Source organism: Lepidochelys olivacea, assembly GCF_965140295.1.
Source record: "Lepidochelys olivacea isolate rLepOli2 genome assembly, chromosome: 15".
NCBI classification, from domain to species: Eukaryota; Metazoa; Chordata; order Testudines; family Cheloniidae; genus Lepidochelys; species Lepidochelys olivacea.
The window spans coordinates 14395138-14410474 of NC_140425.1; the positions used below are offsets into that span (position 1 = coordinate 14395138).

The 15337-nt window shown below is 43.1% G+C and overlaps 1 protein-coding gene across 3 annotated transcripts in view; it reads left to right on the top strand.

The window, feature by feature from the left end:
- Nucleotides 1–7246: 7246 nt before the first annotated feature.
- Nucleotides 7247–15337, top strand: part of SPECC1L (sperm antigen with calponin homology and coiled-coil domains 1 like) — a 114390-nt gene continuing 106299 nt past the window's right edge. For all 3 annotated transcript variants that reach the window (XM_084648689.1, XM_084648691.1, XM_084648690.1), the window contains exon 1: nucleotides 7247–7371. The gene's annotated coding sequence lies outside the window, so the exon portion shown is untranslated. The remainder of the gene's footprint in view (nucleotides 7372–15337) is intronic.

The following is a 15337-nucleotide window of genomic DNA, read 5'->3' on the forward strand; positions in this document are numbered from 1 at the left end:
TACAAAAGGGAGACAATAACTGACGAAGTCTAAACAGAAAAAGGCCACATTAACATAATTAAGACTGTTAAAATTATGCTTGTTAAAAAAAAATGTAAAGCCAAAAGATATGTCAAATAATAAGCCTAATTAGTAAATAAATGATGAGGGGATGGACTATTCCACCTATCATTCCATTTACGGATTCTTAAAAGAAAAAGATTTTGTTGGGAAAGTATGAAAAAAACAAAACCAAGAGACAAAGGCTACTAGAGCAAGCTTCACGATCATGGCTGTTACGCCCCCTGGTTTTCTGGGACTCCAGGCCTTCATCGCCCTAATCTTGAGAAATGTCCTGAACAGACCGGGCCCGAGACTGGGTGACCTCTACTGGCTGCAGCTGAATCCCAAACACCACTCGGGATGACAGGTATTACCATCTTTGATACCATCTAAGAAACTGTCAAACAAGGGCACGTTTCCATCTAAGATTGGACTTTAACAGCAGCAGCAGCATCTCCTCCACCCCATCTCCGCTAATTTCTTCTCCGTTCCCCAAAAGGACAGTTATTGCCATAGTTGATACCATTTTAAACTTTCCAGATAAAGGGAAAGGGTACAAGAAATGTTGTTAAAATGAAAGCCTGCCTTAAGAGTTCACATTTAAAATGCTTTAACTGTTTTTTCCTTTTCGGTATCGTTAATAAAAAGTTTAAAAGATTTGGAAATAGTATGTTTGCCAAAATACTACCCAGGCTGAAGTCTCCGTATACCAAACCCCAGACCTCGTTTAATTAACACTGTTTAATGTAGGACACTGACTGGGCTACATTAACACTTTTAGTTCATATATTCCACCTAAATAATTACAACAACCCTTTGTTAAGATTCCCTCCAAGACCCTTTCCACTCAGCTAATCCCTTAAGGCTATATCCTTTTCCAGTTGAAGTAAATAATAAAATTCCTATTGTTGTCAACAGAACAAGTATTTGGCTCTTAATAAATGCTAGCCTAGTTTTCTTAACTATTGATGCCTTTGATATTATTTACCTGTACCTTTTCCAAGCTTCCTCTATTATTGCACCAGAAATGGGCACACCTTTCCCAGTATGTTTAATCAATGCTCTGTACAAAGTAATTACAGGACATGATTCTCCACTGTCTTGCCCCGGTATAGTAATTTATTCTTGTGCAAAGTGGGCGTAAAATATTGCTATTCTGGTTTGGTAGCATTCTACACCCACTTTTGCAGAGATGTAGAGTTCTACACATGGGGCAAGGCCACCACGTCACAATTTAATTAACTTAGTTGCCAGTTTGTTTTATAGGCATAAAAAAATTAAATGGCAAAAGGATATCAAACTCTAAGGAAATCCTAAGAACCAAGCTGAACAAAGATTGGTTGAAAATCTAAATGACAGAAAATAAAATTTAAGTGTAACCATTCATTGTTACAAATGGATCAAAACTCAATGCCTAGATTATCATATTGGTAAACAGAATTTAATAGGACAAATTATATCTAAGTATTTCAGATATAGTGCTCTGAGATGTGTAGGTTAGTGACATATTTCCTTGCTTTGGGCATGATCTCCCTCTCTCTCTCTCTCATTGAAGGCAATGGAAAGAATCCCTTGATTTCAGCGAGAGTTCTGGAACGGGCCCTGGAGGAAGTGTTGGATCTTATTTTTTTATTTTAACCAATACCCTTATTCTTACAGCATGCTCCAGTGTGGATCCCACTCTAGGTGCACATATTGAAATGTTTTCAAAAGCAGTGGCTGCTGAGGTCAGGCATGCACCCTGTGCTTCCTTGTGCCACCCAAAAGACAGTATAAAGGCTAGGGTGGCTGCAACCATCCCTTTGTTTCCTCTTTGTGACCATGGCCACGAAATAGAACCTGGTGTATATCTGACCCACTAGTCTTAGCTCTAGCAAAACTTTTATAAATCTTTAAGAAAATCTTCAGAACTATTTCCGATCTTCTATATAGACCTCTGTGAACAGTTTCCAACCTTATGAACTCTACAAGTCAGACACTTCTGTACAGAACACACTATAGACACCCACCCCTGTCCACCTATACAGGGCCCCTTAACCGGGGGGAGACAAAATCTGTGGGCTTTAATCCTGTCCATTCTACAATGGTCTAACCCCCCACTACCCCAAAAGAAGGACACAGTAGGACTCATAGATGGAGCATCATGTCGGTATACTTGTCACTCTCCATGAGAATGCGCAAGTTATGAGATGTAAGGCTAAAGCTCCATTTTCTGGCACAGTCCATGAAGGTTTCAGACCCTTGGGAGACAAATTCCCGAATTCTATCTTCATCCAGCATCCAACCTTGCAGACAAGCAACACTAAAGACCAGCACAAAATCCAGCAGCTGCATCAAAGCCATCTTCAACATCATTGGCATCAAACCTGGCACCAACACTTCTGGTATCAAAGAAGTCTCTTCAAATACAGAGATTTCAGAGGGATCTCAGTTTCATCCCATAAGGACAGATGCCATAAAGCCTCCGGACATAAATCCCACAATGCCCCACATGGTGTCAAGGGTTGAGGAAAAGCAGCATACAATGTAGCAGACAACTCTAGCACCAACCCCAGCTACAATGACCCACTCACTGGAGTCAGTGCTCACTTTGGAGGATGACCCCAGAGAACCAAGGCCGTCATCTGAGCTAAGACATTTATCGACTCTAATAGCAAGAATCCCATATACTTTGGCACAACCCATGACAGTGGTCTACTCCTCACCATCACCAGGGCATACATTCTCCCCATCTCCCAGTTAAGAACTTTCTCCTCTGAGGTCAGTGATTGACACTATGGATGTGCCTCCCAGCTTACCCTATAGGGCTCAGCTGCCACCAATCTGTAAGGAATGGCTGTGGACTGACCAATACCCAACAAGACAGCTGTATTCTTATGGCATGCCACAGTGTAATTATTGGAGGTACAGGGATCCACTATCTCAGGCATTAAGATGCCAGTCTCAAGAGGAAGACGTTACTCCCCATTAGCATTCCTACACCAGACTACCAGGAAGAGCCAGATCCAGGGACAGATCCAGCCAGATCCAAAGCACTTTTTGTCTTCGTCACCTGATGAAGCAGTATCCTCAGCATTCGATATCAGACCAGACATAGTAATGTTCCAGAAGTTTCCTGTGAGGATTGACTGGCGATAGAGATGTTAGTCATAACTGAGAAATCACACAAGCTATTTGATGTCTTGTCAGCTTCAGATCCAGCCAGGATCATCTTCCCCACAAATGAGGGATTACTTGACCTCATTAAGGCCCTATGGCATACACTGACCATGCTAACTTCCACTGCAAAGCGAGTCAAGAAGAGGTACCAAGTACCTCCCTGGGAGTTTGAATATTTTACATCCACCACAACCCAAGCTCCTTCTTCAAATCCGCAATATACTAAAAGTTGAATATGAGTAAGGCAAGGATCTGAAAAGGCTGGACCTTTTTGGATCGTACTTCTCAGCTTCCCTACAACTGCGTGCAGCTAACTGCCTTCCTAACATAAGAGAGAGTAACACTTACCTTGTGAAGGTACTACAGCCAAGAAGAGCCTCAAGACTAAAGAAGGTCAAGTGGTGGCCATGGATGCCTCCAAAACTAAGGCTACCTTTATGACCACTGTGATGACAATGTGCTAGCCTTCACAGCTCCAGGCAGTGGGCATTCAGAGAAACATATAGGCCATGACTGAGGGTTTGCTGCTTCAGGACTGAGAGCTGCTCAGAAAGAGGACAGATGATACTCTGTACTCACCAAAGGACTCAAATACCACACTCTCTGGGTATTTCCTCATTTGAAAGAAGAAAGGAGGTCTACTCCTACACCTGAGGAAACTCAACAAATACATATACCCTCTCAGATTCAGGATGGTAATACTTGCCTCCATCAGTCCATTTCTTCAAACTCAAGGGTAGTTTATAGCTCTCGACTTGAAGAATGCATACTTCCATATAGCTATCCATCTGGCCCACAGGAAATACCTAAGATTCAGTGGGACCCAACCATTACCAATACAGAGTTCTGCCTGTCATGCCAGTGAGAGTATTAACCAAATGCCTGGCAGTGCATGTAAGGAAGCAGGGAATCTGTGTACCCACCTCACCTGGGATGACTAGCTGATCAGAGGCAGGTCTCAATAAGAGACTACAACAGTCTTATAATAAGTCCTTTCCCTGTTCTCATTATTAATTTACTGAGCTGTACAATGTTTCCATTGCTACAAAACAGAAGGCAGAACATTCCTTGACTAAAGTGAGAAATGTGTTCTCTACTAGCAATGCAAACCATGTTCGATAACTTTAAAACAGTAAGACAAATGCTGCTATTATTTCATGTTGACGGAACAGCAAATGGCTTGTTTTACTGAGATAATCATTGCCAGTTTAAAATCCCTGTCCAAAATTAAAGCTGATTCATTTTCATTTTAATATAAAATTACCTTTTTGCACAACATGGTAGTGACTCAAAGTAGAGCTGGCAGAATACTACTAATAGTACTTTTACTAAGCCAAAGGTGAGGAATCTTAATGGGAAGTATTGGATCTTACCAATAACAAACGGAGAAGGTTTTTATGCCTGTGTACAGACCTCTTGAGATTGCAACTAGGGTGCCATTTATGATGGTGGATTTTTGTGATGTGGATACTCCCTCGTTAAGACTGGATTAAGATCAAAACTCATTTCACATAGGCCACTCAGTACACACCATCTGCTAGCACCATTTTTGTCATCACCCATCTCAGATGGATTTGAACCCATGACTGGCTTCAGATCACCCACCGCTAATTTCTTCACCAATCCACTGCTACCTCATCATTTTTATTATAGCTCTCAGGCCAAAGTAGTGCTACTATTACATCCTACTGGAAGTGTTTTTTCTTTAAAGGAAACAAGTGAAGATGTTGCGTAATCTGATTTATCTTTTACAAACGGTTGAATAAATACACTCACACACACCCCAAATATTGAAAACTAGACACCTTCCCCTAGCAGCAGGTAAATGGATCAAGGATGTTTGAGGGATTTCCCATTTTAAGTACAGGGAATACTGCAGTATAAACCCTTTTAACAGTTACTTTGCAAAATATACATACTTTGATATATACTTGCAAAAACTGTTTCACGTCAACAAAACTCACTCTCTTTTTTCAGTTTATCCCTCTACTAAAAGGCTGAATATTGTCCTGACCTGAACCACATCTCTGCTAATAGAATTATTCCTCTGCTCTCTCAAGGATGTGTGGGAGGGGAACAAATTAATCTCTGTACGTGCCTGAAAATGCCAATTGACATGCAGTGTTAATGCTGAGTCAAGACTGAAGACACACAGGAGAAATGAGCTGGGAAAGACATCTAAATGGAAGGCCAGGTTTTTTTTTGTAAAATACACAAGCAGGAGATGGTTTCCATCATGAAAACTCAGTTCTGTTTCAACACTTGAAAAGAAAACATCCTCGTCACGTTGTCATTTTAAAGTGAACTCTGAAAATCTACAGGTCATGTTGACTTTGAAAATACTAAAAATTAAAGTTTATCCAACATGATGCAGTGAGGTAAATGACACATCCCAAGAGAGAGCAGGGAATGATGGTGTCATAGTCCGTCCTTTGAATTTCTGCTGAGGGAGGGCAGCTTTAAATTGTGGTCAGGGCTTGCACAGAGATGTGCTAAATCGGCACATTTCCCTAACTACTGTGGCCATGCCCCTTTCCACGCCATGCCTGCACACACATGATGTAAACCCCACAATGCAGGACCAACCTCTGGTGAACTTGATCTTATTCCCTACAGCCACCTGACTGCTTTCCTTAAAAATCCAGAGATATTAAATGCAAATGCCAGAGTTTATGCAACAGTAAAGTGGAGTGACAAAGTATTCTTAATTTGTTGAATTCCACAAGTTAAGGTTTCTCCTGACATGTTAAATTGGTTATGTTGAACAAAAAGGAAATTCTTTTTCCACGTTCTCCTTCTAGTGTAAGCTCTTCACCAAAATATCTAGCTTAACAGGACCCTGATTTGCTTTTCTGGATGAAACTGCAATATAAATGTTAAATAACTAATTTAAACTATCGTCCTACTGTTTCTTTTTAACCTATCCCATAAAATTTGCAGATATGTGCAAAGCTGCCACATTTGTGTTATGGGAGAAACATTAAGTTTTGGGAATTTGGTTGCTCTTAGTAGCTCATACTGAATGTCATATTAATGCTAAAAGTGGGGTAAAAGTGGTGGATGGTGGGGTAATACCTTTTATTGGACCAGCTTCTAGTGGTGAAGACCTGAAGAGCTCTGTGTAAGCTCAAAAGCTTGTCTTTCTCACCAACAGAAGTTGGCCCGATAAAAGATATTACCTCACCCACCTTGTGTCTCTAGGTGCCCGGGCCTGACTTGGCCACAACCACTTGCATCCATACTAGCACTAATTTTTTTTCAATACAAATTAAACATCTGTATGGATTACACCCTGTAAACCGGCTCCTGCTGAGCCCTTCACCAGTAGGGAAAGGACGGTAGTCCAGCAAGGCTGTCAAGAACACGTCAGCTTTTCTGTTCTCCTTCCCCCTACGTGATGCTGATGACTGTCTGGCTGCTTCCGGAGGCGGCACTACGACACGTTTCATGGCATCTCTGCGTGGACTGGAGTGACCAGATAGGTACCAATTACCGCCCAGCGCTGGGCCTGATTTTCACACTTGGTATCTGGTCACCCTGGAGTGAGCTAGAGCGTTGGCAGAGCAGGATGGGTCTTAGGCCAATCCCTGTCTACCACTGGCTGACAAGCCCCCTTCAGTGCCCGCTGAGGAGACGGGGGTGGAGGGTCCTTTTCCGGTGCGACTGGATCCAGGACCCCGCCTGACCAGAGCAGCCGCCAAAACCGTTCTACCGTTTGGGGCAGTGGGTCCCGAGCACGGTGGGGACCAGGCCAAACCGGGGCGAGGTCCTCGCTCGCTGGGCACCAGTAGGTGGGAGGAGCCTTCAGGTGGGCCTGGCTCCGCCCTCTCCAGGCGCTGGGCCTGGCTCCGCCCCTCACCGCGGCCCAGAGAAACGGTCGGCGCGCACAAACGTTCCAAGCGGCCCTCACCTGACGGAGGGAGATGCCGCGCATGCGCTGTCCCAACGCGTGTGCTGCGTAATCTTGGCCTGCGCCCAGTTCCCGCCCTCTCACCCTAGCTTGGCGCTTGCGCAGTGTAGTAGCTCTTGTGAGGGGAGGGGGAGTGGGAGTGGGAGTGACGATCGCCGTAACGACCCCTCCCTCCCCGTTCGCTGCTGTCGGGTCCCGGAGCGGCTTCCCGGGAGCCGGGCGTGTGACCGACCGAGCGAGCGTGGAGGCGGCGCTGCCCGGTAAGGACCGAGCCCGGGAGCCACCCCCGGGGGGGCTCCGAGCCGTGCCGGCCACACAGGCCCTGGGCAACTGACCCCTTCTCCGTCCTGCCCCCAGCGTCCCCCCCGGGCCCGCAACTCGCCCCTGCCTCAAGCCCCCTCCGTGGCCTCCCTCTTCCCTGCTCGCCGCCCTCCCGCCTCGCAGCCTGCTCTCCGCTCCGGGGGCCCCCCCGGCAGCTCCCCCCCATCTTTGTTCCCTCGCTCCAGCCTGTCCCCTCCCCCTCGGTCTGTGCCCAGCCCTCCCCCATGGCGCTGACAGGCGCCAGCCTGGGCTAACCCTGCCGCGGCCGCTGCTAGAGCTCCCTTCCGGCCGGCACCAGCGCCCGCGTCTCCCGCTCTCGCCCCACTGCCCAGCCAGCGTGCCGCCCCTGCGCGGCTGTCATCCTCGCCTGCCCCGGCGGGCTCCCGCTGGGGCCGAGCGTGTCCTAGCTGCTCGGGGCAAGCATTTCTGCCTCGGGTACGGCGCTGGGGGCAGCGTCGGGGCGTAAATAAACCGTTCACCGAATATTTCACCCAGATAAGACACAATAAAGCCGTGTTATCTCACTCATCGGGCTTGTGTACGGTGTCCTGCCAAGAAAGGTAGCGACCCCCTCCCCTTCCACTCTGCTCCCTCCTTCCACCTTAACTCTCTCTGGCTGCCCTGCTGTTTTCTTACTCCTTCCCCCACTCTCTTGTTTACTTTCTTTCCTCGAGATCTATTCCCTTACCTGTTTTCTCCCTCCTTGCCTTACTGCTTCTCCCTGTACCCCCGTGCCCATGTAGGACTCCTTTCCTTTCCGTTTTCCCCAAGGCCTCTTCTGTATAGCTATTCGCAGGGGACCTGCAGACTAACCCCCGTGGGCTTTAGAACACTTTACTCACATATCACATTGTTCAAAAAAAAAAAAAAGACATTACAAGAAAAAAGTTTCCTTCATTATTAACTAAACAAAATCAACATATCCCACTGGCTACTTGTGACTTGATTGAAATAGTTGTTATGATTCTATTTAAATATTTTAATTAAGCAGCATTGTTTCCCTCATGTGTTGTTTTTTTTTCCCCCAAAGAGGCAAATTTAGCTGAATATGTTTCCAAGAAGAGCAGCATGTCCTAATTCTATCCTATTTGTAGTGGGATTACTGTGTAATGAAGAGAAATCATCACTACCAGGACTCTAATTTTGTGTGTGTGTGTGGCTACCTTTGCATATTTTTGCAGCTAGGAATTCCTAAACTTTTCATGCTGGCTAGGCAACGAATATAGAGAGTGGCCTTACACACGTAAATGGCAAAGAATGTACCCTCTAAAGCTCAGGCTCACTGTATTCCCTAGTCCCCCCACGTTATCAGAGAAGAAATCAAGGTGGTGGGGGTTCAGCACCTGCTGAGCACACGGCACTGAACTCCCTTCTCCTTACCAAAAAGCCTGGAACACGTTGTGGATGAAGTATTCTATCTATGCTGGTGGTTGAAATGGTTGGCACCTTCCTAGAGGACCTTTCTGCTAGAGTGAAACCAGTTATATTGGGAAGTGGTTTTACAGTGTGAATATTGTTCTACAGATATGAAGGTCCTATCTACATTAGGGCTCTTGAACATTTTCCCCCCACTGTTGGTAACACCAGTTCTTCTTCACCAAAGTAAACAACTTTGAGAGTCATAGAAAAGACTGGCTATTGCTGGCATGAGCACCATGTTGATTATAAAATAGTCTTGAAAGTGGCTCCCCCCCCCACTTGCTTGGTTTTTTTTTTTTTTTTTTTTTTACCTTAGCAACATAAAAGTATCAAGTCTGGTCATCCTTGATTTTGTTGGAAGACCTTTGAGGTGTCTTGGGGATATTTGTGAATACCATAGGTGTTGTATCTCTAACAAAGTATTCCTTTTTTTCCAAAAATTTAGTTATTGTGGGTAAGTAGATGTTAATTGAAAACCCAAACCAGTTTTAAGTAGTTTGACTAAAAATCCCTTTTCCTCTCAGATGCTCAGTTTTTACTCTGTTGTCTCTTGTAATGTCACCATTTTGTTATTTCTCCAGTCGCTACAGTCAGCTGCCTGGGATTTGAATTTCTGTGTAAAACAGAGTTGCATTGGAGTGCATTATTTTAAGTGAATGGCTTTGGAATTATGAGACATGGTTGCATGCAGCGTCTTGGGGGAGGAGGTACAAAAGATGTGAGATCTGGGGGTTTAGAGGATTATATTTAACAATTTGCCAGACAAGAATGGACTTTTAGAACAAAAAGTGTGGTGGTTGTAACAATGGGGAAAACCCATTTGTGTGTTTTGAAGGACTGAAACCTACCAGAGCCGAAGGTTGCTGTTTGGGTGATCTCTGGTGTGCATGTCTAAGGTTCTTTTATTGTTTTTAATGGTCTGCTGTAATGCATTAAGAATAAATGTGCTTGCTTATAAAAAGCTGTGTGAGAACTTATATGTGAGGGTCATGATGCTGTTAGCCTTTGGAGAGAAAGTAAAGTGCAGATGCTGGCCTATTTAGGCATTCTGGCTTGCTGGGAACATCACAGTGTAGGCAGGGAACTGTGCAGACTGGAAATACCCAGGTCAAGAGGGAGAGAGACATGGGTCTCTAGCCAAGAGAGGTGATAGTTGGAGAGCCAGGAATCCAGAATGGGTGCCCTTGAGAGTCCGTGGAGGAGGAATACAGGTTCTGTTACCGTGGTCTGTGATGCCAGGATCTTTAATTTTTCATGGATTGCTTTTTATGTTCTGGAATTTATCCCTACCACTCCGGAGTGTAATAGCCCAAATTTTGTAATCTTCCAGACACTTTGTAAAAGACATCTTTTTGCTAGGGTTTGAGAAGAGGGCTGAAGGGTGTGCTTCCCATAATGATGAAGGGTTGGAAATTAGTTTATGTATGTGCCTGGCAGGCCAAGTTCCTGTTGAAATGATTATTGCAGTGCTTCTGGAATTTCACTGTACTGGATAATAGAGCATTCAATAGGTCTCTGTTACTGTTTTAAGTGTAAATAAATAATAGTACTTGTAGGTGACCTGCCTTTTTGGCTGCATTGTTTTCAAAAGGAGTTTTCTGGTTGCTTTTTACTTTTTAAAGCAAGGAATCCTTTACTTCTGTTTAGAAATCCTGTTCTTCAGCCTCTTATTTGTACCTTTGGAGTCTAACTAGCAAATATTGGCTGTAATCCTACAAATGCTTAAGCAAGTGTGTAACATTACTAATGTGAGTAAACCCATATGCTTCAATGGGAAAAATCATGTGAATAATGTTAAGCATGTGCTTCAGTGTTTGTTTGTTTTGATTACCCTAAAGATTTAATCTTTTTTCGTAATACACTTATAATGAAGAAGAAAAAGATAATTGGCTGTAGAGATTGAATGAGTTTGAGGATATGATTATGTGTATAGTCACAAGAAAAGTGTACTTATTCTGCTTTGATGGACTAATTTAAATTAAAATTACTTGAGAATTCACCATTGGGAGTACTTATTATTTAATACAACTTGCTGGTGATGGTTGGCTGCCATGTCTGAGCAGACACGACAAATAATGTGCCGTTTAAACTTTTTACACACACACAATTACATTCCTCTTCATAAGTAAGAGGACAATTGCGTTAATCCTATTTATTTTCCTATGTGGTAACAATAGTTACTTTGATTTTTATCTTTGTACCTAATGTCTGAATGCCTCAGGATCTCTTAATGTTAGTTATTTACAAGAAATATGTTCCAAATAAACCACAGAGCAAGCTACTCAGAAATTAAACTGGGAAAGAAATGTAGTATGGGTGTAAATTACAGGATCAGATCCTAGGATTGCTCACTGCATAGGAAACGGAAGATTCTAGGATGAGGCACTTCTAACATCTTGTTAGGTGCTGTAAAGTAATCAGATCTTCTGGGAAGAATATTTAGGTGAAGCACACCAGTGTTCCTTACATACTTCATCTTTTAAACTTGGCTTCATTGCTAAGACTTAGACAAAATTTACATCTGTTTTCATACTGAATGTTTGGCAATTTTGCAATCCTCTTGCATCTTTTTGCAAAATTGCAGTCAAACTAGTGGACATCCTGGCACAAATTGGTGAGTATGATGAGTGCATATAAATCAGCATGCACTCTTTTACTGACCATTCCCTAGAGTTGAAACTCTAGATTGTCATATTTTGCTACATTCACATTTTTGATCATGTTAAAAAAACCTAGACATCTGAATAACTATTAGGGGGGTAGCCGTGTTAGTCTGTATCCACAAAAACAACGAGGAGTCCGGTGTTAGTCTTTAAGGTGCCACCAGACTCCCTTGTTGTTTTTCTGAATAACTGTGTATCTTGAAGACAATTGAAGTGGTTGTTGGTAATTTTGTAATTAGACATCAGTTACGGTAGTTTAATTTTCTTTGTGTTCCCTTTTTTAATCTAAAAGTTTACTTGACTTTGATCATCGTTTGAACCAGAGTTCATTACAAATAAATTAAGACATTATGTAATCAATATAACACAGGGACTGATGGTCTCTTCATTAAACGTTGAAAAGGAATTAATTTTTTTCTTTCCTTTCTGCACTCTTGTACAGAGGAACTACTTTTCTGTTAATGGAAAATAAACCTGTGGCTGCTTGAAAACAGTCTTGAAAAGACTTTTGGCCAAGAGTTTGAAATTCTTAGAACTCTTTGTTTAAATGTGTAGCAAGTTTCATTCTTAATTAAAAGCAGACATTGGTGTTGACACATGGGGCACTCTTTAAAAACTGTGATATGAAATTTCCTCAGTATTTTTGGGGGGGAAGGGGAGAGAGTCTTCATCATATTTTCTTGTACAAATGACGATGCTAAAACTTTGGCAATCTTAAAATAGAAAAGTCTGTAAAAATGATCAGTGAAGTTTGACCTTTTTAGAGTTAGAGGTTAGCTGGTTTTACTTGCATTACTAAGTTCCACTGATCTTTATTCAGCAAGCAGTCCCTGAAATTTGACAGCAATTACTTTAACTGTGTATCCATTGGGCAGGAGAATTCTCTTATCTTTTGTTCTTACCCTGTCAGCAGCACTCCCTTGCTCATTACATATGGCTTTGCTTTTCCTAAACAAATATCCCTTTGTTTCTGTAATTCCCTACCTGATGGACATCACAAAGTCATATAGTAAGTATTGTCATCATATGGAGGGATTTGTTAGTGGAGTCCTTCAAGTTTTCTTTGGGAAAGTTCATGTGGTTTGTTCTACTTTATGGGCATCATGGTCATGCTGTATTGCCAAAATTGATCAGAACAAGTTTGCTTGCTTGCTCTTCACTGTGATTTGAAGATGAAAAAATTGATGAGTTCACCTGTATTTCTCCTCCTACCCCAGAGATGGCCAACCTGTGGCTCCAGAGTCGCATGCGGCTCTTCAGAAATTAGTATGTGGCTCCTTGCATCAGTGCTGACTCTGGGGCTGGAGTGACAGGTGCTCGACCTCAGGCCCCGGCCCTTCCCGCCCCCTCCCTCACTGCACCCTTGCTTCTTCCCCCCTCCATCCCAGAGCTTTCCTGTACACTGCGAAACAGCTGATCGCGGCGGGCAGGAGGCACAGGGAGGGAGGGGGAGGTGCTGGTTGGCAGGGCTGCCAGCAGGCAGGAGGTGCTGGGAGAGGGGGCTGATGGAGGCTGCTGATGTATTACTGTGGCTCTTTGGCAATGTACATTGGTAAATTCTGGCTCCTTCTCAGGCTCAGGTTGGCCACCCCTGCCTTACCCCAAAGAAAAAGCAAATAGAATTTTACAAAGCAGTTTTATATCTTGGCTTGATATGAGTGAGTAAAGACTTAAATATGGGTCGTGAAGATGGTGCATACACTTTATTATGGAGTCAGCTGTTGGAAGCCATACCATCAAATTCCCTTTGGACTATCTCATCTTAATGATGTGGCATTTAGACAAGATAAATATTAGATGGGGTGCACCTCTAGATTCTGTTATTCCTTTGCTCTTTTTGACAAAAATTAATATATTACAATTGGCTTAATTCTCTTATGTATAATTCCACCACTGCCCTATTCTCTCCTACTTATCTAGTACAGAATTAGCAGGGATGGTTTTCTCAACTGTAAAGTCATCCTTCATTCTTTCCTGTGAGGATGTAGCCTCCTCTACACTAGGGCAGGGGATCGATCTAAGTTACGCAATTTCAGCTACGTTATTCATGTAGCTGAAGTCAACGTACTTAGACCTACTCGCCGCGGTGTTTTCACTATGGTGAGTCGACTGCTGCCGCTCCCCCGTCGACTCCACCTGCGCCTCTCGCGGCGGTGGAGTACAGGAGTCGATGGGAGAGCGCTCGGAGGTCGATTTATCGCATCAAGACTAAACGTGATAAATTGACCCCTCTGGATCGATTGCTGGCGGCCGATCCAGCGGGTAGTGTAGACATACCCTTGGTTTGAATAAAGTTTTAAAGGTGACTTTGCACTACTGCTGAAGAATGGATGCATATATCATTATTCCACTTTACAAATGAAAACCAAAGCACAAAGATACAGTGATTTGCCCAGGTTCTTAGAGAAAGTCATAGAAGAGCTGGGAACAGAACCTTGTATTCTGCTGTAATAGTTTATATGTAATGATGGAATGCCTCATAATAGTGTCTGAGTAAAATTACTTCAAATATATGCTTAATTGCACTAAATTTGGTCACTCAGGCCTACCCTCCTTTGTCCAGTGCTTTGAATCTTACAGATGTGATAGTATAAAATATTAGGTCCATATTATAGAAAAGAGAATAGTCACTGAAAGGCTGAATGACTTGTCCTGTGGGATAGTGCATTAGGCCTCAGCCTCTAAGCCAAAAGACATGGGTTTTACTCCTCAGTCTGATGCTTTCTTGCTGTGCACTCTTGGGAACCTCTTATCCCATTTATAAAATGGGGATATTTTTATGAGTTGGATGAACCTTGTTTGTTCTTAAAACCTTATTGAAGTTGGTAAGTGTGAACTCACCCTTCAGTTAGCTGTAAACATAAGCCCCGCCTAGGACAAAAGGTGTGTGTGAACCTGCCCAGGAGCTTTTAGGCTGAGTATCGTTTTGGGTAGGTGTGTTTGGGAGTGTGAGAGAACACACAGATACTGAGGTCACAGACCAGAACAGAGAAAGAGAGGCATAGGAAAAGAAACAAGGAAAAGACAAGCAGAAGTATGGAAGATGCTAGGGAGAATGATTTTTGCTTCTGATGTTGGCTAAAGGGGCCTTGGGGGGGGGGGGCTGGTAATCTAAGAAACTGTTCTTGGTTCCTTCTGCATTCAGAGACAGAGGAATTTGTACAGTTCTTGTATATAAGACTATTTCAAAGAAATACCTGGCTACCACCAATTTCTATACCTAACTGGAACATCCACAGGGGCCCTGACTTTGACTAGCTGCTCAGGTCAAAAAGGGGATAAAAATATTAATGCTTTACCAGGCTCTGAATATTAAATAGAAATATTTTATAGTTCTTAATAAATTCAGCAGTTACCTGCTGTCTAAAGCTCGGAGGAGTACAGAGCACTGCATGATATAGTACAAACATTTGTCAGTATGTCCTATATCTGTTCCCTTCCACACAGTCTGGAGGAGGTGGGAGATTTTTATGATCTATTAATGAGAATAGATTAGGTTGCAGGAAGAGTGACATTTTTTAAAAGAAAATGAGAAGCTATCCATAGAAAAGGAGTGTTCAGGCCTTGTTGGAGGAGTTTGTGTAGTCGTCTGAACATAAAGCTTGCAAATATTTACTCTCAATGAACCAGTCAATAAAGATGTGATTTATGGGAATGCAAACTAAGCCCAAGCAAGGTTTACTTGCATTCTCAAGTTAGACACAGCAAGTTCCAGGCTGTTTACCATGTAGATTTTTTTCAGATGAGGCTTTAAAATATGAAAGTCTGCTTGCTGTTTGTGAAGCATTCTTCAAGAATGGGGGTTTGCTTTTGTCATTTCATG